Source organism: Neomonachus schauinslandi, chromosome 6 (genome assembly GCF_002201575.2).
Source record: "Neomonachus schauinslandi chromosome 6, ASM220157v2, whole genome shotgun sequence".
Classification (NCBI taxonomy): Eukaryota; Metazoa; Chordata; class Mammalia; order Carnivora; family Phocidae; genus Neomonachus; species Neomonachus schauinslandi.
Genome location: NC_058408.1, coordinates 101,051,173 through 101,072,682, shown reverse-complemented (window position 1 = coordinate 101,072,682; position 21,510 = coordinate 101,051,173). Strand labels below are relative to the sequence as shown.

Genomic DNA, 21,510 nt, shown 5'->3' with positions numbered 1-21,510 from the left:
AGCAGGGAGCCCGATGCGGGACTCAATCCCAGGACTCCAGGATCATGACCTGAGCCAAAGGCAGTCGCTTAACCAACTGAGCCACCCAGGCGTCCCGACAAAAGCCAGTTTCTGTTGCTCTTCCTTCATTCTTGAATTTCCAGGTTTCCTTCCAGTATTTGTTTTTTCCCATCTGAAGAACTTTTTGTAGTTTTTTAGAGCAGGTGTGCAGGCAGAGAATTCTTCTAGAATATCATGTTTTGACACTACAGATCTTATTTAAATTGTATGAAGAATGCTGGGTGCCTTTTTTTATTTTTTGGCCTTAGCAGGCAGTTGGAGTTTAGTTAGTTAGAGTTAGGCTGCAAATTCTGACCCACCTTTTATGGGTTGTAGTTCCAATGTCAGTTCAGTTTTCATAACTTTGAAGTACTATCCAGACTTTTCCCTGTGTTTACCACACAGTAGCCAGTGGTGGTGGTCTACCCCATATTTTAGTTCACATATCCTTTATTTTGCTGTTTATGGTGGGATCCATACATGTGCACCTTGGACATGAGCTCAAGATATCACACTGAACCTTATGGTTTCACTTTATTGAGCTTTACTTCTCTGTGATATTCCCAACATTTCTTTGTTCCAAAGGACCCCTCTTCTTTTGACTTAATCCTGAAATTTTCCTTTCCCTACTCTGTCACATAATTTGACTCTTATCAGCCTCCTGGATCTAGTGACCAGAGGATAGAAAAATAAGCAGAAGAGATCCTTCAGTGCTTTTGGAGAAGACTTCCTCCGGTCAGAGAGAATTTTTCCCTTTTTTCTGATTTTAGATGCCTTCCTAGCTGCTAGTTATTCTGTACTACTATAGGTGTGCTTTGTTTCCGGGGTGGGAGAAAATGAGAAAAGGTGCACGTGCAGGTGCGTGCATGCACACACACACACACACACATCCAAGGAATTTCTCCCACTCTCCCTTCCTCATAGAAGCTCTTTCCCCACTCATCAAATCAGAAATAAATGGCTCTTCTTGGAGATCTGCCTGCATCCAGTGCACACATCTGGTGCCAGGCAAACTTTGAATTTTGGTATGGGGAGACTGGAGGAAAAAATTGGGAAATTCACTGCCATTTCAGTGCTACTTTGAGTTCTGTTTCATTTTCCATTCTGCCTGCTAACATATTACTTTTCAGAGTCCTCAGATGCTTATTCCATCCAGGGCTTTTATTTGCATTCAGTGGGAGACAGGAAGGAGTGTGCTGACTTCATCTTAACCTGAGCCAGAACCTCTATCTATAGTTAAGTTTTAAATACTTTTTATTATGAAATATTTTAAACATATACAAAATTATGTATTGTCATACATACACAAAACCACCATGTACCCATTGCCCAGCTTCACCATTAATCAACATTTGGCTAATCTTTTTCATCTGTAGCTTCCCACTCACACTGTCTCTTGACTTCATTTTTTTTAAAAGATTTTATTTATTTGTCAGAGAGAGAAAGAGAGCACAAGCAGGGGGAGCAGCAAGCAGAGAGAAGCAGGCTCCCTGCTGAGCAAGGAGCCCAGTACGGGGCTCAGTCCCAGAACCCTGGGATGATGACCTGACCGGAGCCGAAGGCAGACGCTTAACCAACGGAGCCACCCAGGCACCCTGTCTCTTGACTTTTAAGAGAGTTGGGTTGCAAAACCCAACTGTCATTTCGTTCCATTTTATATGGTCAATTTCTATAATTTTTATTTGTATTTTTTTTTTAAGATTTTATTGATTTCTTTGACAGAGAGAGACGCAGCGAGAGGGAACACAAGCAGGGGGTGTGGGAGAGGGAGAAGCAGGCTTCTCATGGAGCAGGGAGCCGGATGCAGGGCTTGATCCCAGGAGCCTGGGATCATGACCTGAGCCGAAGGCAGACGCTTAACAACTGAGCTACCCAGGCACCCCTTTTATTTGTATTTGAAAAGAATGTATAATATGCAGTTATTCAGTGTTGGCTATTAAGTTGTTGATCATATTGATAAAAATATTTTATATCCCTACTGGTTTTAAAAATGTTTTTACTGAGGGGCGCCTGGGTGGCTCAGTCATTAAAAAAAGTCTGCCTTCGGCTCAGGTCATGATCTCAGGGTCCTGGGATCGAGCTCCCGCATCGGGCTCCCTGCTCAGCGGGAAGCCTGCTTTTCCCTCTCCCACTCCCCCTGCTTGTGTTCTCTTTCTCACTGTGTCTCTGTCTGTCAAAGAAATAAAAAATCTTAAAAAAAAAATGTTTTTACTGATAAAATTTTTTTTTTATCCTGCGCAATATTTCTTGAACTTTAAGCTCTGTAAAATAATAATCTGTAGTTGTGTTATTTAAGTCTAATATGTTTGTGTTCCAGGGCACTAAAGATAGTTACCTTTTTTTTGTGTGGCCTTGAACTCTTTGTTCAAGTAATTCTTTTAAGCTATTATGGAAATTAATATTTAAGAGCTTAGAACTACATATGATAAACATTGTGTGATGTACTGTTGTCTTGCCAGTAGGTTAATTGAGTTCTAGCTTAAAAATCTTAAAAAATGCATTTTCACTTTTGACAGTAGTCATCCTAATAGGTGTGAAGTGGTATCTCATTGTGGTTTTGATTTTCCTTTCCCTAATGACTAATGATGTTGAACATCTTTTCATGCACTTATTGGCCATTTGTATAGCTAATTGGAGAAACATCTGTTCAAGTCCATTTTTAAATTGGATTGTTCTTTTTTTTGTTGAGTTATAGGAGTTCTTGATATATTCTGGATATTAATCCCTTATCAGATACATCATTTGCAAATGTTTTCTCCCTTTCTGTCAGCCATCTTTCCAGTCTCTTGATACTGTTCTTTGATGCACAGAAGTTTTTTTATTTTGATGAAGTCAGTTTATTTTTTCTTTTGTTGCCAGTGCTTTTGGTGTTCAATCCAAGAAGTTATTGCCAAATCCAATGTCATACTGATTTTCTTCTTTTTTTTTTTTTTTAAAGATTTTATTTATTTATTTGACACAGAGAGACACAGCGAGAGAGGGAACACAAGCAGGGTGAGTGGGAGAGGGAGAAGCAGGCCTCCCATGGAGCTGGGAGCCCGATGTGGGGCTCGATCCCAGGACCCCGGGACCATGACCTGAGCCAAAGGCAGATGCTTAACAACTGAGCCACCCAGGCGCCCCTTCTGTGTTTTCTTCTAAGAGTTTTTTAGTTTAGTTTTTTTTTTCGAGTTTTTTAGTTTAGCTGTTATGTTTAGGTCTGTGGTTAATTTTGAGTTAATTTTTGTATATGGTGTAGAGTCCAACTTCATTCTTTTGCATGTGGACATACAGTTTTCCCAGCACTGTTTGTTGAAAAGAGGTCCTTTCCATGTTGAATCGACTTGGCATCCTTGCAGAAAATCAGTTGTCCATATATGTGGTTTATTTCTAGGCTATTTTATTCCATTGGACTGTGTATCTGTCTTTATACAAGTTCCACAGTGTTTTTCTTGCTGTTGCTTTGTATTTTTTTTTTAAGATTTTATTTATTTCAGACAGAGAGCATGAGTGAGGGGGGGCATGGGGGGGAGGGGCAGAGGGAGAAGCAGACTCAGGGAGCCCGACATGGGACTCTGTCCCAGGACCCTGAGATCATGACCTGAGTGGAAGGCAGGCACTAAACTACTCAACCAGCTGAGCCACTCAGATACCCCTATATTAAGTTTTGAAATCAGAAAGTGGGAATCTTCCAACTTTTTCTTTCTCAAAATTTTTTGGCTATTTGGGGTCTCTTGATTTCATATGAATTTTTTAAGAAAAACATTTCTTTTTAAGAACCATTTTAGATTCACAGCAAATTGAAGAGAAGGTACAGAGATTTTTCCATATACCCTCTGCCCTCACACGGGCATGGCTTCCTCCATTGTCAACGTACCCCACAAGAGTGATACATAAATTACAGTTGATAAACCTACTGATACATCAAAATTGACCAAAGTCCATAGTTTATATTACGGTTCACTCTTGGTGGTGTACAATTTATAGATTTGGACAAATGTCTAATGACATGTGTCCATCCTTATGGTATCATACAGAGTATTTTCATCTCCTAAAAATCCTCTGCACATTGCCTATTTATTTTTCCTCCCGTCCCAACCTTTGGCAACCTGTGATCCTTCCATTGTCCACACAGTTTTGCCTCTTCCAGAATTCATACAGTGGGAATCAACTGCATGTAACCTTTTCATATTGGCTTCTTTCACTTAGTCACTTGCTTTTAAGGTTCCTCCATGTGTTTGATGAACTGATAGCTCATTTCTTTTTAGTGCTGGATAATATTCCATTGTCTAGATGTACCACATTTTATTAATCCATTCACCTACAGAAGGACATCTTGGTTGCTTCCAGGCTTTGGCAGTTATGAAGAAAGCTGCCATAAATATCTGTGTATTGGTGTTTGTATGTAATTAAGTTTTCAGTTTCTTTGAATAAATTCCAAGGAGTGCGGTGCTGGATCATATGGTAAGAGTATGTTTGCTTTTGTGAGAAACCACCAGACTGTCTTCCAAAGTTACTGTACTGTAGGAGTGCCGACAACACTGACTCCATCCTTGGCCCTCTGGTGCACAGATGGAGCTACGTAGATAACCAGTAGAGAGCCTCTCTGGCACACAGATGGTGCCACTTTAGATAACTACCCTATGACCTCACCACCGTGCCCCTTGCTCCATAAAAGCTAGGAATTAAGGTCCAGATAGGGGTGGAAGATAGGGGCAGAGAATAGTGGTAAAGGATACCTGCCATACTGCCTGGATTGTCTGTCCCCTGAGCCTCCCTGCTGTGTAAGTTACCCTGAATAAAACTCTGTGTAAGCAGTATGTAGTGACTTGCTTTGTTTTTCTGTACTGAAGTGTCTTCTCAGTCTAGAGGATACATTACTGATCCTCCTCCACCTTCTAACATTAACCTTCATGCATTCCTATCACTATTGAATGGGAGTTCCTATAGCTCCACATTCTCTCCAGCGTTTGGTATTGTCAGTGTTCCACATTTTGGTCACTGTAATTGGTGGGTATTGTATCTCAGTATTTTAATTTGCATTTCCCTGAGGACATATGATGTGGAGCATCTTTCTGTATGCTTATTTGCCATCTATATCTTCTTTGGTGAGGTGTCAGGCAATTCGTTATAAATTTTAGGATTTAAATTTTGTGTTTCTTCTAAGTGGTAGAAGTTGAGTTTTTAAAGAAAAAACCACATATATCCCATTTCCTAGTTTTCTTCCTTATCTGCTTTAAGGAAATTTTGTGTCCTTGTTCAGTTTCTTTTTTTCATTATCTGTCAGTTAACACCAGCATTTTAATGTTTTGATTCTTAAATATTTTTTTTATGTGGGGTATTTATTTTTGTAATGCATGAATTTCTCATATTGTTTGCTGCTCTTGTCTTGTTAAAAGATAAAGCAAGAAGTACAGATTTCTAGAAAGATGAATATATGGGATTTAATTGAGAGATTAAAGTATTTGAAGAGGATAATGAAATCTGACAAGTGCTTTTTCACATATCTTTTAAGGTGACAGCAGAGGTCACTTGAAATTACTAGGCAAGCACATTGAAATCAGAAGGAAAAAAAAATTATGTGTCTTGCTTATTACACCTTAAATGTCAGCTGTTAAATTCAGAATCAGGGATTTTTACTACCTTTAATATTTGAAATTTTATTAAAAAATTAAGAGAATAGGGAAGCCTCATTGTACTGTGTGGTTGATAAAGTAATTAAAGTGGAGTTGAAAACATTTCAGGCAACAAAGACCATAGGCTATGAAAGTAGAATACCATGGTTTTTATTTTATTTTTTAAGATTTTATTTCTTAGAGTAAGAGCAGGGGTGAGGGGCAGAGGGAGAGGGACAAGCAGCAGGGAGCCTGATGGAGGGCTTGATCCCAGGACCCTGAGATCATGATCTGAGCCCAAATTGAGTCCTGTGCTTAAACAGCTGAGCCACCCAGGCGCCCCTGATTTGGACATTTCTAATGTACATTTTTTTTTTTAAAGATTTTATTTATTTATTTGAGAGAGAGAGAATGAGAGACAGAGAGCATGAGAGGGAGGAGGGTCAGAGGGAGAAGCAGACTCCCTGCCGAGCAGGGAGCCCGATGCGGGACTCGATCCAGGGACTCCAGGATCATGACCTGAGCCGAAGGCAGTCGCTTAACCAGCTGAGCCACCCAGGGGCCCTCTAATGTACATTTTTAAAAGATTACTCTAGAAAAAAGAAATCACTCTCGCTAATGTACAGAATGAAAGCAAGGAGTCTGCTTAGGAGACAATTGCAGAAATCCAAACTTGATAGGATGGTGGTATAGACTTGGCTGCCAACAGTGGAGATAGAAGTTTATGGATTAGCATATTGTTTAGAAAAGTGTGACTTACAAAAATAGTTTGAAATAATTTCTTTTGATAGAAGAATATTTAACATTTAAATATATCGAGACCATAATATATAAAGTAATGGTTTTATTTTTAGTGAAAGGCTTCAGATGCTACAAGGAAGGCCAGAAAAGACTTACATCCAGTATGTGAGGAAATGTTAGTGGAATATGTATTGGGTTCTCAAATCTCTGAAGCTTACATTGTAGTATGGCTTTACCTAGTTCAGATCGGATTGGGCCTGCTGTTGGAAAAGTCTAAAGTGATGAACTGTGTACTAGTTTCTTTCTTTTTTTTTTTTAAAGATTTTATTTATTTATTTGAGAGAGAGAATGAGATAGAGCATGAGAGGGTCAGAGGGAGAAGCAGACTCCCTGCCGAGCAGGGAGCCCGATGTGGGACTCGATCCCAGGACTCCAGGATCATGACCTGAGCCGAAGGCAGTCGCTTAACCAACTGAGCCACCCAGGCGCCCTAGTTTATTTCTTAGTAGAGTAAACTATTTAGTTTTTACGGCTGATATCATTTATATTTTTTGGCTTTAGGAAGGTAGAACCAGCATTCAAGGTCAAAATAACAAATTTATGATTAAGAAATATATAAAAATTATCCCATTTATAAGACTGAAAATAATTTTCTAAGTGACCTCTGCCTTTTTATAATTATTTATAATAATAATTTTTTAAAGGCCTTTTGACTTAAATGGGATCCTTTAACCTTTCTGGCTTTTACCTTTCTTTACCTTCTTAGAGCTACTTAGTGTTTCCTAAGTACATTTTCATCACCTGAGATAGGTAGAAGTAGAGAATTTAAACCAGTCACTAGGGGGAAAAACAAACATTTTGTAGAAACTACTTCTCAAAATAAAAAACAAAATGATCATTAGATGGTTTAATAGGCATGCCAAAGAAACAGTTTATTACTATTTTTTAAAGATTTATTTACTTATTTTAGAGAGAGAGCGTGCGTGCGAGTGTGCACTGGTGGGTAAGGGGCAGAGGGAGAGGAAGAGAGAAACTTAAGCAGACTATGCTGGGTGTGGAGCCTGACACAGGGCTTGATCTCACAGCCCTGAGATCAGGACCTTAGCCGAAATGAAGAATCCGATGCTTAACTGACTGTGCTATCCAGGCGCCCCAGAAACAGATTATTTTTATACTATTTTAACCTGCCTAGAACTTAGCACACAAATTATTGCTTTACTACATTATTTAAATTTGAATTTAAGCAAAACTTGACAGAGATGAGAAAAAAGACTACAGTTAATATAGATATAGAAATCTTAAGTAGAATTTTAAAATCATATTTTAGTATACATTAAAGTTGACTTATATTTTTGTTGTGCATTTCTTTGAGCTTTAGCACATGTACAGATTTGTGTGACTGTCCCACACGGAATATAGAATTTGTCAGGATATAGGATATCCCCTCCAAAATTTCTGTGTGGTTCCATTGTAGTAAAATCTTCTACCTACCTGTAACCTCTGGCAGTCTGATCTGGTCTCCATCACTACTGTTTTACTTTTCCAGAATGTCACATAAAAGTATGTAACCTTTTGAAACTGGCTTCTTTGATCATCAGCATAATACCTTTCAGATTCTTGTTGAGCATGTCAATAATTCATTCCTGATTGATTACTGAGTTTTCCATTATATGGATGTACTGGAGTTTGTTTATCCATTCAACTGTTGAAAGTCATTTACGGTATTGACAATTTTGGTAATTATGAATAAAACTGCTGCGAACATTTCATGTACAGGTTTTTGTGCAAATGTTAGTTTTCATCTCTGGAGTATCTAGTAAGAGGGTATCATCTTTCATTTCCTCCAGCAATGTGTGAATGTTATAGTTGCTCTGCATCTTTGATATTGTCAGATATTGTTAGTTTTAGTATTTTTTTAGCCATTCTACTAGGTGTATAGTATTATCTCATTGGGGTTTTCATTATCATTTTTCTAATATCTAATGATGTTGAGCATCTTTTCAAGTGCTTATTTGCCATTTATATATCTTCTTTGATGAAGTGTCTGTTCAAATCACCTGCCCATTCCTTAATTGGGCCTTTTGTATATACTTTATGATTATAGAAAGTTCTAGGAAATGCAGACTCATCTATAAGGTTGTGGTGTCCCCGGCACTATAGTAGGCACCTAAAGTCTGAGAAAGGGGAACTCTTCTTTTTGACTAAAGGAACTGTGAGCCTAAGAATGTAGGGAGGATTCCTATTGTGTTTTTTTTTTTTTTCTTTTCTATCCTCTGGCACACTGGTTTTCAACTAGGCCTGATTTTGCCCACCCTCCCTCCCCGCACTGGCCTGGGAACATTTGCCAATGTATGGAGACATTTTGGGTTCTCAAAATAGCACCTACCTGGATAAAGGAAGAGGAAACTTTGGGTTAGAGGAGAAAAGTGAAGGGCTTTGTGAATTTGGGGCTTCTGAGAATTTTGGGTAGGTGATAGGATATTTCTGTGAATCTTCAACGTTTACATCACAGAATCGCAGAATGTTAGATAGACTCGTAGAGACTTTGTAACCTGATTCCCTTAATTTTATAGGTAAGGAAATTGAAACCAGATAATATCTAGTATTTAAATTTGAATAGCTGGGGTTTGAATTTAAGACTTTAAGTTGGGGCACCTGGGTGGCTCAGTTGGTTGAGCATCTGACTCTTGATTTCAGCTAAGGTCATGGTCTCAGGGAAGTGGGATAGAGCCTTACCTTGTTGGGCTCCCTGCTCAGTGGGGAACCTGCTTCTTCCTGTACCTCTGCAGCTCCCCCTGCTTGTGCTCTCTCTCTCTCTCTTAAATAAATAAAATCTTTTTAAAAAATTAAAAAAAAAAAAAGACTTACAAATCTAAGTCCAGTGTACTTTGTTTTTTGTTTTGTTTTGTTTTACATATCATTGCTCCCCTCTCTCTTTTTTATTTAGGACTACTTTCTGTTTACCAGAAGGCCAGGATGATCACTGAAAGCTAGGGAAAGATGAGCAGAGGCATTTAGATTACCATCTACTTTGGCTTACCTGGCAGAAGCTCTGTATAAGGATAAAGATTGAGCATTTGATGTTGTTTCCTTTGTGCTCTGACTTAGAAACCTGACCATGGATGATGGAACAGGAAACTCAATTTTTAGGATGTGTTAGTGTTGGGAACTGTAAGTGAGGCTAAAATTTCCTTGGAAAGACTTGTACGCTTAAGGTATGAATATGAGTAGAAGAAGAGAAAAAAGAAGAAAATCAATAAGAAAAGAAAGCAGGAATAGGGTTGCATTTCTTGGGTTTGGTAGAATGCACTGAAATGTGTGTGGTTTTTTTTTTTTTTAGACTCTAATTTAAATAAATTTTACAGTGGTATTATTTTAATATTTCATTTTTAGGAGCTTCCTGTGTTTGAATTTGGTCAGAGACTAATCCTGGCGTTTCCTTATAACTATCATCAAGATTGTAGTATATTCTCTCATAGTAATTAATATACATATCAGGAAAATATTAATGGTTATTCTTGGTTTATGGTTATATTTGATTAAAGTGATCTAAAGGGGGGCGCCTGGGTGGCTCAGTTGGTTGGGCGACTGCCTTCAGCTCAGGTCATGATCCTGGAGTCCCGGGATCGAGTCCCGCATCGGGCTCCCTGCTCAGCGGGGAGTCTGCTCCTCCCTCTCCCGCTCCCCTCTCTTGTGCTCTCTCTCTCTCTCTCACTCTCTCTCTCAAATAAATAAAATCTTTAAAAAAAAAAAAGACTCAAAAATTTTAAAAAAAAGTGATCTAAAGGGTTTAGCAGAGGCAACTTAAGATATTTTATTTCTTATTTTTATTTTTTTAGAAGATTTTAAAAAATTTATTTGAGAGGGAGAGAGAATACAAGCAGGGGGAGCAACTAAGGAATAAGGAGAAGCAGACTCCCCACTGAGCGGGGTGCCTGATGTGGGCCTTGATCCCAGGGCCCTGGGATCATGACCTGAGCCGAAAGCAGACACTTAACTGACTGAGCCACGCAGGCACCTCTTAAGAAGATATTTTAAAAGATGTATTTTAGGGGCGCCTGGGTGGCTCAGTCAGTTAAGCGACCAACTCTTGATTTTGGCTCAGGGTCATGAAATCAAGCCCAACGTCAGGGTCCACATGCACAGAATCTGCTTGGGATTCTCTCTCTCTCGTTCTTCCTCTGCCCCTTCCCCTGCTCATGCATGAGTGCTGTCTTTCTTTAAAAAAATCTGAAAAAAAAAAAAAAAGATGAAGTTTAAGTAGTTCATTTACATATCTTACCCCAGTGTTAACATATATGTTTTTATTTTGTTAGTTCCTCTGTTCGCTGTACAAAATAAGGATGGGATGACTAATAGTATTAGCTACTCCTAATGCTGTAAGTTCTGGATAGTTTTTCATATCTCTAATAGTCTTTTGCAACCAGCGTTGCTCATCTGAACTACAGAACAAAGTAAATTATTTCTGTGATTATTTTCTCAGTCCTAATCCTATTGGTACAAAACTACTCCCATTCTAGATGTATATGAGAAAAGTTAAGTCATTGCCCAATGAATATGTTAATTCTCTTGTGTAACACCTGTTGAGAAAAACTGCAAGAGGTCAGTAACTATGCTGTGTTAACTTCCTACCATTGCTACATAGGGATAAAGTTGATCACAGCTGGTGAGAGTGCAAGTAAAAAAGATTGTGCACATTTTTATCTATTTCATCCTGTTTGGAGAAATATTGTGAGCAGTCATAAGTGTAATTGAGTATTTCCTCAAGAAATATGAAACGTGTATAATCATTGTGATTGAATCCAGGTAAATGATGTTTGTAAATGGAAAATACTTTATATTAGGAAATATTTTTTTTAATTAGTAGACTTTTTTCCAGTGTCTTTTTTTTTTTTTTAAAGATTTTATTTATTTATTTGAGAGAGAGAGTGAGAGAGAGAAAGAGCACAAGATGGGGGAGCGGGAGAGGGAGAAGCAGACTCCCTGCCGAGCAGGGAGCCCGATGCAGGACTCGATCCCGGGACTCCAGGATCATGACCTGAGCTGAAGGCAGTCGCTTAACCAACTGAGCCACCCAGGCGCCCTCCAGTGTCTTTTTAAAATTTGAATTCAGTTAATTAACATATAATGTATTATTGGTTTCAGAGGTGAAGGTCAGTGATTCATCAGTCTTATATAATACCCAGTGCTCATGACATCGCATGCTCTCCTTAATGCCCCTCACCCAGTTGCCCCATCCCCCCACTGTGCTCTGCTCCAGCACCCTCAGTTTGTTTCCTATGATTAAGAGTCTCTTATTTCCCTCTCTGATTTCGTCTTGTTTTATTTTTTCCTCTCTTCCCCTATGATCCTGTTCTGTTTTTTTAAATTCCACATATGAGTGAGATCATATGATAATTGTCTTTCTCTGATTGACTTATTTCACTTAGCATAATACCTTCTAGTTCCACTCACATAGTTGCAATGGCAAGATTTCATTTTTTTTTTTTTTTTAATGACTGCTTGGTATTCCATTATATGTGTGTGTATACATACACACACACACACTCACACACACACACACACCACATCTTCTTTATCCATTCATCTGTCAGTGGACATCTGGGCTCTTTCCATATTTTGGCTATTGTGGACATTGCTGCTATAAATGTTGGGATGCAGGTGCCCCTTTGGATCACTACATTTGTATCTTTGGGGTAAATACCCAGTAGTGCAATTGCTGGATTGTAGGGTAGCTCTATTTTCAACTTCTTGAGGAACCTCCATACTGTTTTCCAGAGTTGGCTGTACCAACAGTGTCAGAGGGTTCCCCCTTTCTCTGCATCCTCACCAACATCTTTTGTTTCCTGACTTGTTGGTTTTAGCCATTCTGACTGATGTGAGGTCATATCTCATTGAGGTTTTGATTTGTATTTCCCTGATGCCGCATGATGTTAAGCACTTTTTATGTGTCTGTTGGCCATTTGGATGTCTTCTTTGCAGAAATGTCTGTTCATGTCTTCTGCCCATTTCTTGACTGGATTATTTGTTCTGTGGGTATTGAGTTTAATATTGTTCTTTGTAGATTTTGGATACCAGCCCTTTATATGATATTTCATTTGCATATATCTTCTCCCATTCTGTTGGTTGTCTTTTGGTTTTGTCGACTGTTTCCTTTGCTGTACAAAAGCTTTTTATCTTGATGAAGTTCCAGTAGTTCATTTTTGCCTTTGTTTCCCTTGCCTTTGGAGACGTTCTAGCAAGAAGTTGTTGTGGCCTGTTTTCTCCTCTAGGATTTTGATGGATTCCTGTCTCATATTTAGGTCTTCCATCCATTTTGAGTCTGTTTTTGTGTATGGTGTAAGGAAGTGGTCCAGTTTCATTCTTCTGCATGTGGCTGTCCAAAATTTTCCCAACGCCCCTTGTTGAAGAGACTGTCTTTTTTCCATTGGATATTCTTTCCTGCTTTGTCAAAGATTAGTTGACCATAGAGTTGAAGGTCCATTTATGGGTTCTCTATTCTGTTCATTGATCTTTGTGTCTGTTTTTGTGCCAGTACCATATTGTTTTGGTGATTACAGCTTTGTAATAGAGCTTGAAGTCTGGAATTGTGATGCCACAAGCTTTGGTTTTCTTTTCAACATTCCTCTGGCTATGCGGGGTCTTTTCTGGTTCCATACAAATTTTAGGATTATTTGTCCCATTTCTGTGGAAAAAGTTGATGGTATTTCGATAGAGATTGCACTGAATGTATAGATTGCTCTAGGTAGCATAGACAATTTATCAATATTTGTTCTTCCCATCCATGAGCATGGAATGCTTTTCCATTTCTTTGTGTCTTCCTCCATTTCTTTCATGTTTGTTCTATAGTTTTTTAAGTACAGATCCTTTGCCTCTTTGGTTAGCTTAATTCCTAGGTATCTTATGATTTTTGGTGCAGGTGTAAATGGGATTGACACCTTAGTTTCTCTTTCTTCTCTCTCATTCTTAGTGTAGAGGAATGCAACTGATTTCTGAGCATTGATTTTATATCCTGTCAGTTTACTGAATTCCTGTATGAGTTCTAGCAATTTGGGGGTGGACTCTTTTGGGTTTTCTATATAGAGTGTCATGTCATCTGCAAAGAGTGAGAGTTTGACTTCTTCTTTGCTGATTTAGAATTTTTAAATTTCTTTTTGTTGTCTGATTGGTGAGGCTAGGACTTCTAGCACTATGTTGAACAGCAGTGGTAATAGTGGACATCTCTGCCGTGTTCCTGACCTTAGGGGAAAAGCTCTCAGTTTTTCTCCATTGAGAATGATAATCACTGTGGGCTTTTCATAGATGGCTTTTATGATATTAAGCTATGTTCCCTCCATCCCTACACTGTGAAGAGTTTTAATCAAGAAAGGATGCTGTACTTTGTCAAATGCTTTTTCTGCATCTATTGAGAGGATCATATGGTTCTTTTTCTTTCTTTTATTAATGTGGTGTATCACATTGATTGATGTGGATATTAATCCACCCCTGCAGCCCAATAATAAATCCCACTTGGTCGTGGTGAATAATCCTTTTAATGTACTGCTGGATCCTATTGGCTAGTATTTTACTGAGAATTTTTGCATCCATGTTCATCAGGGATATTGGTCTGTAATTATACTTTTTGGTAGGTTCTTTGTCTGGTTTTGGGATCAAGGTGATGCTGGCCTCATAGAAAGAGTTTGGAAGTTTTCCTTCCATTTCTATTTTCTGAAACAGCTTCAGAAGAATAGGTATTAATTCTTCTTCAAATATTTGGTAGAATTCCTCTGTGAGGCCATCTGGCCCTGGGCTCTTGTTTGTCAGGAGTTTTTTGATTACTGCTTCAATTTCCTTGCTGGTTATGGGTCTGTTCAGGTTTTCTATTTCATCCTGGTTCAGTTTTGGTAGTTTATACATCTCTAGGAATGCATCCATTTCTTCCAGATTGCCTAATTTGTTGGCATATGATTGCTCATAATATGTTCTTATAATTGTTTGTATTTCTTTGGTGTTGGTTGTGATCTCTCTTCTTTCATTCATGATTTTATTTATTTGGGTCCTTTTTCTTTTTCTTTTATCAGTCTTACTCTAAAAGAAGCAGTTCCTAGTTTTGTTGGTCTGTTCTATTGTTCTTTTGGTTTCTATTTCATTGATTTCTGCTCTGATCTTTATTATTTCTCTTCTCCTGCTGGGTTTAGGCTTTATTTGCTGTTCTTTCTCCACCTCCTTTAGGTGTAAGGTTAGGTTGTGTATTTGAGACCTTTCTTATTTCTTGAGAAAGGCTTGTATTGTTATATACTTCCTCCTTAGGACCGCCTTTGCTGCATCCCAAAGGTTTTGAACAGTTGTATTTTTTTTTCTTTTTTTAAAGATTTTATTTATTTATTCATGAGAGACATAGAGAGAGAGAGGCAGAGGGAGAATCAGGCTCCCAAGGAACAGGGAGCCCGACGTGGGACTCGATCCCAGGACCCTGGGATCATGACCTGAGCCGAAGGCAGACGTTCAATGACTGAGCCACCCAGGTGCCTCCGAACAGTTGTATTTTCATTTTCATTTTCATTTGTTTCCATGAATTTTTAAAAATTCTTTAACTTCCTGGTTGACCCATTCATTCTTTAGTAGGATGTTCTTTAGCATCCATGTATTTGAGTTCTTTCTAAATTTCCTCTTGTGATTGAGTTCCAGTTTCAAAGCACTGTGGTCCAAAAATAGGTACGGAATGATCCCAGTCTTTTGGTACTGGTTAAGACCTGATGTATGACCCAGGATTTGAGCTGTTCTGGAGAATGTTCCATGTGCACTCAAGAAGAATGTATATTCTGTTGCTTTAGAATGGAATGTTGTGATTATATCTGTGGAGTCCATCTGGTCCAGTGTGTCATTCAAAGCCCTTGTTTCCTTGTTGATTCTGTTGAGATGATCTGTCCGTTGCTGTGAGTGGGGTTAAAGTCCCCTACTATTATTGTATTATTGTCAATGTGTTTCTTTGACTTTGTTATTAATTGGTTTATGTCATTGGCTGCGCCCATGTTAAGGGCATAAATATTTACAATTGTTAGATCTTCTTGTTGGATAGACTCTTTAATTATGATATAATGTCCTTCCTCATCTCTTACTACAGTTTTTTGTTTAAAATCTAATTTGTCTGGTGTAAGGATTGCCACCCCAGCTTTCTTTTGATGTCCATTAGCATGACAAATTGTTTTCCACCCTCTCACTTAAAATCTGGAAGAGTCATTGGGTCTGAAATGAATCTCTTGCAGACAGCATAATCAATGAGTCTTGCTTCTTTTATCCAATCTGACACCATGTGTCTTTTGATTGGGGCATTTAGCCCATTTACATTCTGAGTAACTATTGAAAGATAGGAATTTAGTGCCATTGTATTACTTGTAAAGTCACTGTTTCTATATATTGTCTCTGTTCCTTTCCGGTCTATGTTACTTTTGGGCTCTCTTTTCACTTAAAGGATCCCTTTTAATATTTCTTGCAGAGCTGGTTTAGTGATGACAAATTCTTTTAGTTTTAGATAAAAAGGAAGCTTTTTATCTCTCCTTGTATTTTTGAATGACACCCTAGCTGGATAAAGTATTCTTGGCTGCATATTTTTCTCATTTAGCACCCTGAATATATCATGCCAATCCTTTCTGGCCTGCCAGGTCTGTGTAGTTAGGTCTTCTGCCAGTCTAACATTTCTACCCTGGTAGGTTATGCACTTCTTGCCCCCAGCCACTTTAAGCATTTTCTCTTTGTCTCTGAGGTTTGCAAGTTTCACTATTATATGTCAAGGCGTTGGCTTATTTTTATTGATTTTTTGAGGGTGATTCTCTGTGCCTACTGGATTTTGGTATCTGTTTCCTTTCCCAGATTAGGGAAGTTCTCCGCAGTAATTTGCTCCAGTAAACCTTCCTCCCCCCCCCCCCCCCTTTCCTCTTCTGGGATCCCAATTATTCTAATACTGTTTTATTTTATGGTATCACTTATATCTCAGATTCTCCCCTTGTGATTTAGTAGTTGTGTTATCTTTTTCTCAGCTTTATTCTTCATCATTTTGTCTTCTATATCACTAAATCTCTCTTCTGCCTTATTTATCCTAGCAGTTAGAGCCTCCATTTCTGGTTACATCTCATCATCAGTACCATTTTTTATTTTGACTTGATTAGATTTTAGTTCTTTTATTTCTCCAGAAAGGGATTCTCTAGTGTCTTCTATGCTTTTTTCAAGACTGGCTAGTATTTTTATAATCATTATTCTGAACTCTGGTTCCGACATCTTACTTATGTCCATAGGTCCCTGGCAGTCAGTACTTCCTCTTGTTCTCTTTTTTTGAGGTGTTTTTCCATCTTGTCATTCTGTCCAGAGAAGAATAGATGAATGAGAGAACAAAATAGTAAAAGGGGGATAATGACCCCAGAGAAATATACAATAAACAAATCAGAAGAGACCTGAAACGGGGGTGGGGAGGAAGAGAAGAAAAAAGAGAGAGAGAATATAATCAGACAGATGAACAGAGTAGAGCAATACACTGGATCCTGTGTGTATTTTGGTCTGTTAGAAAACTAGGTCCCAAAATTGTAAAGAAAGAAAAACATATATACAAAAATAAATTTAAAATTAAATTTAAAATGGAGTCTGCTTGTCTCTGTCTCCCTCTGGTCACTCTTCCTACCTCTCAAATAAATAAATCTTTTAAAAAATTATTTCCAGATGAAAAGTTAGAGATTTGTTGTGCAACAAATTGCATATACTTAGCACTACTTTACTGTACAATTAAAAATGTTTACAATGATGAATTCAGTGTTATGTTTTTCACAATAATTTTAAAAAAACATAGAATATCAACAGAGAATGGATCCTAATATTAATAAATGACTTATTTAATAATAATGTATCAATATTGGATCAATTGTAATGTATTATACTAATGCAAGATATTAAAAATAGGGGAATTGAGAGAGTAAAAGATAGTAAATGACATTTAGCTCAATGTTTTCTCTCAACCTAAAACTGCTTTAAAAAGTCTACTAACGGTGGATAGTCCCAAGATGGCGGAGGAGCAGAAGACCTTAGTTTTGTCTGGTTCCAGGAATTCAGCTAGATAGCTATCAAATCATTCTGAACACCTGTGAACTCAACCAGAGATCTAAGAAAATAAGAGCTGCAACTCTACAAATAGAAAAGCGACCACTTTCTGCAAGGTAGGAGGTGCGGAGAATTGAATCTGAGGCGCTACACGGGAAGATAAACTGCAGGGGGGAGGGAGCCTCCCTAAGCCGGCACCAGAAAGTGATATAGCAGTAGAGCACAAAATCAGAACTTTTAGAAGTCTGCTCTGGTGAGGGACGTTGCTGCCTGAAAGGTGCTCAGGTGGAGAAGTGGGGCGGAATCCACGGTAGGACAGTGTGGTGTCAGGATCCCTGGGGTTACAGGAAGACCAGGGGTGCCTAGTGTGGCAGAGTTCCCAGACATCACAGCAGGGAAGCCAGCTGCAATTTGCAAGCCCAGGAGTGTGCTCTCAGCTCCTGGTTGGCATATACCTTGAACCACAACACGGTTGGGCAACCGCTTTCCAAGCAGGGGCCCAGTGAGCGGCAGAACTGCAGCAAGACCTCGCTTCCTGCCCTGGCAGGAGCAGCCCGGGTGCACAATGCAGGAATCTGCAGGGTTTTGCAGACTCAAAATGGGGTGGCGTGCCTGAGATAGAAAGGCTTAGTTTAGTCATGGACTGGGTGAGCAGAGTGCAGATGGAGACCAAGGAGACAGGAGTGATTGACTGCTTTTCTCTGAGGTCACACTGAGGAGTGGGGCCTGAGCTCTCAGCTCCAGGGCTGGAGATTGGGAGGCCACCATTTTCATTCTCATCCTCTAAAGCGTCCTGGAAAGCCTTCAGAGAACAAAAGCCACAGAGAGCAATCCTGAGCTGCTTACTTAGCCTGGCCCCCTGGCAAGGGCGGTACAATTCCACCTAGGGCAAAGACACTTGAGAATCAACGCAACAGGCCCCTCCCCCAGATGATCAGCAAGAACATCCAGCCAATAGCAAGTTTACCGATCACTGAGAACTGCAAAACTCCAGTGCTAGGGGAAAATAGTATATAGAATTCATGCGTTTTTTTCCCACGATTCTTTAGTCTTCCAACTTTAAATTTTTTTCCTCTTTCCTTTTTCAACCAATTTATTATTTTATCAACTCTTTTTTTAATCTTTTAAAATTTTCATTTATAGTTATATTCTGTCCTTTCATTGTATTTAATTTTATTTTTGTATATGTTTTTTCTTCTCTACAATTTTGAGATGCAGTTTCTTCTAACAAACAGACCAAAACACACCCAGAATCTAGTGTATTCTCTTCACTTGTCAATCATATTTTTTTTTTTTACTACTAGTTTTTTTTTTTTTTTTTGGCTAAAGTCTATCCTTTCAATGTATTTAATTTTAATTAAAATTTAAAGTCCCCATTGAGCAGGGAGCCCAGTGCAGGGTTCAATCCCAGGTCCCTGAGATCATGACCTTAGCTGAAATCAAGAGTCAGATGCTTAACCAACTGAGCCACCCAAGTGCCCCTAGAAATAATTTTTTAAATGTGTTGCAGTTCTGATATATATATATATGTATGTGTGTGTGTGTGTGTATAAATATATACGAGACTGATTAAATTATAAATTTCTTTTTGACTTTTTTTCTAACTTTCTGTATCCTTAAAAAAAAAAAAGGAAGAATAATAAGCTTCTGTTGGGAAGATTGCTGACCAGTGGTAGTGTTAGAGATCATATTTTCCAGAAATTGGGACATCTTTTTTGAGCTTGACTAGACCTGTGTGATCCTCCATGGGTATAGTTAAAGGTAGCAAAGAATTCCATGCCTCCTACATCAGGAACATGGACTTTGGTTTTGTGATCATAGTGGTGAGAAGTGTGGAAGAAGTGATTAGTCATTTTCCAGATTCTGCCTGTATTTCTGCTAATCATCTTGACATTATTCCTCTAAATACTGTTTTTATCCTAAGTGTATATGGTCTTATAAAATTGGAATGACTGTCATGATCCATGTCTCTAGATAATCTCTCTCTTCTTGGATTTGACACATGGAGAGACACAGAATTTAAACTCTAAGAAGAGTGCTCATATTTTCAACAAAATGAGAGGGATGTACCTCAACATACAGCCATGTATGACAGGCCCACAGCTAACATCATAGGGAATGGTGAAAAGCTGGAAATCTTTTCTCTAAGAAGAGGAATAAGACAAGGATTCCCACTCTTGCCATTTTTGTTTCCGACACAGTACTGAAAGTACTAGCCAGAGCAGTTGGGCAAGAAAGAGAAATAAAAGGCATCCAGATTGGAAAGGAAGAAGTAAAACTGTACTATTTGCAAATGACATGATATTATATATAGAAAACCCTAAACACCACACCAAAAAACTATTAGAATTATTACATGGATTCAGTAAAGTTGCATGACATAAAGTCAGTATACAAAAACCTGTTGTGTGTCTATACACTGATAATGAACTATCAGAAAGAGAAATAAAATAATCCCATTTATAATTGCATCAAAAAGAATAAAATACTTAGGAATACATTTAACCAAAAGTTGAAAGACCTGTACACAGAAAATTGTTAAGTCATTGATGAGAGAAATTGAAGAAGATATAAATCAATGGAAAGATACTGCATGCTAATGGATTGGAAGAATTAATATTACTATTAAAATGCCCATACTACCCGAAGCAATGTACTGAATCAGTGTAAACCTTAGCAAAATTCCAATGGCGTTTTTCACAGAACTAGAAACCTGAAATTTGTTTGGAATCAAAAAGACCCCAAATAGCCAAAACAGTCTTGAGAAAGAAGAATAAAGCTGGAGGCATCACACTGCCTGATTTCAAACTATGTTACAAAGCTGGAGTAATCAAAACAGCTTGGTATTGGCATAAAAACAGACACATAGACACAAAGATCAAGGAACAGAATAGAGAGCTTAGAAATAAACCCACACATATATGATCAGTTCATTTATGACAAAGGAGCCAAGAATATACAATGGGGAAAGGATAATCTCTTCAATAAACAGTGTTGGAAAAACTGGACTGCCACATACAAAAGAATGAAACTGGACCACTATCTTATACCAAACACAAAAATTAACACAAAATGGATAAAGAGTTGAATGTAAGACCTGAAATCAAAACTCCTAGAAGAAAATATAGGTGATAAACTCCTTGATGTCAGTCTTGGTGATGATTTTTTGGGTCTGAGTCTAAAGACAACAAAAGCAAAAATAAACAAGTGGGACAACAAACTGAAAAGCTTCTGCACAGCAAAGGAAACCATCAGCAAAATGAAAAGGCAACCTACTGAAGGGGAGAAAATGTTTGCAAATTGTATATCTAATAAGAGATTACAATCCAAAATATATGAAGAACTCATAAAACTTAATAGCAATAAACAACCATATTAAAAAATGGGCAGAGGATCTGAATAGACATTTTCCCAAACAAGACATACAGATGGCCAACGGGTACATGAAAAAGATGTTCAGTATCATTAGTCGTTAGGGAATTACAAATCAAAACCACAGTGAGGTATCACCTCACACCTGTTAGAGGGGCTATTATCAGAAAGACAAGAGGGGTGCCTGGGTCGAACAGTTGGTTAAGAGTCCTACTCTTGGTTTTGGCTCAGGTTGTGATCTTAGGGTTGTAAAATCAAGCCCCACGTTGAGCTGTGCACTCAGTGCAGAATCTGTTTACAACTCTTTTCTCCCTTTTGCCCTACCCCTCCCCCCTGCTTGCACGAGCTCTCTCTCTCAAATAAATAAAATCTTAAAAAAAACATAGACAAGAAATAACAAGTACTGGTGAAGATGCAGAGGAAGGGGAATGCTCATATACTGTTGGTAGAAATGTAAACTATGCAATCACTATGGGATACAGGAGGAAGGTTTCTCAAAAAATTAAAAATAGAACTACCATATGATCCAGCAATTCTACTTCTGGGTATTTGAAGAAAATGGAAACACCAATTTGAAAAGATATATGTACCCCCATGTTCTTGGCAACATTATTTACAATAGCGGAGGGGTGGAAATAATGTGTGTCCATCAGTGGATGAATGGATAAAGAATGCTGAATCATACGATAGTTGTGTTTTT

At 38.3% G+C, this 21,510-nt stretch overlaps 1 protein-coding gene across 7 annotated transcripts in view; it reads left to right on the top strand.

The window, feature by feature from the left end:
* The window catches only part of MICU1 (mitochondrial calcium uptake 1), a 238,907-nt gene that overhangs the window by 19,986 nt on the left and 197,411 nt on the right, over positions 1–21,510 (top strand). Inside the window, exon 1 of one of the 7 annotated variants that reach the window (XM_021699545.1) lies at positions 17,522–17,554. The exons of the other annotated variants lie outside the window; for them this stretch is intronic. The gene's annotated coding sequence lies outside the window, so the exon portion shown is untranslated. Of the gene's footprint in view, positions 1–17,521; positions 17,555–21,510 lie in introns of those variants that run through there. 7 annotated transcript variants of the gene reach the window in all.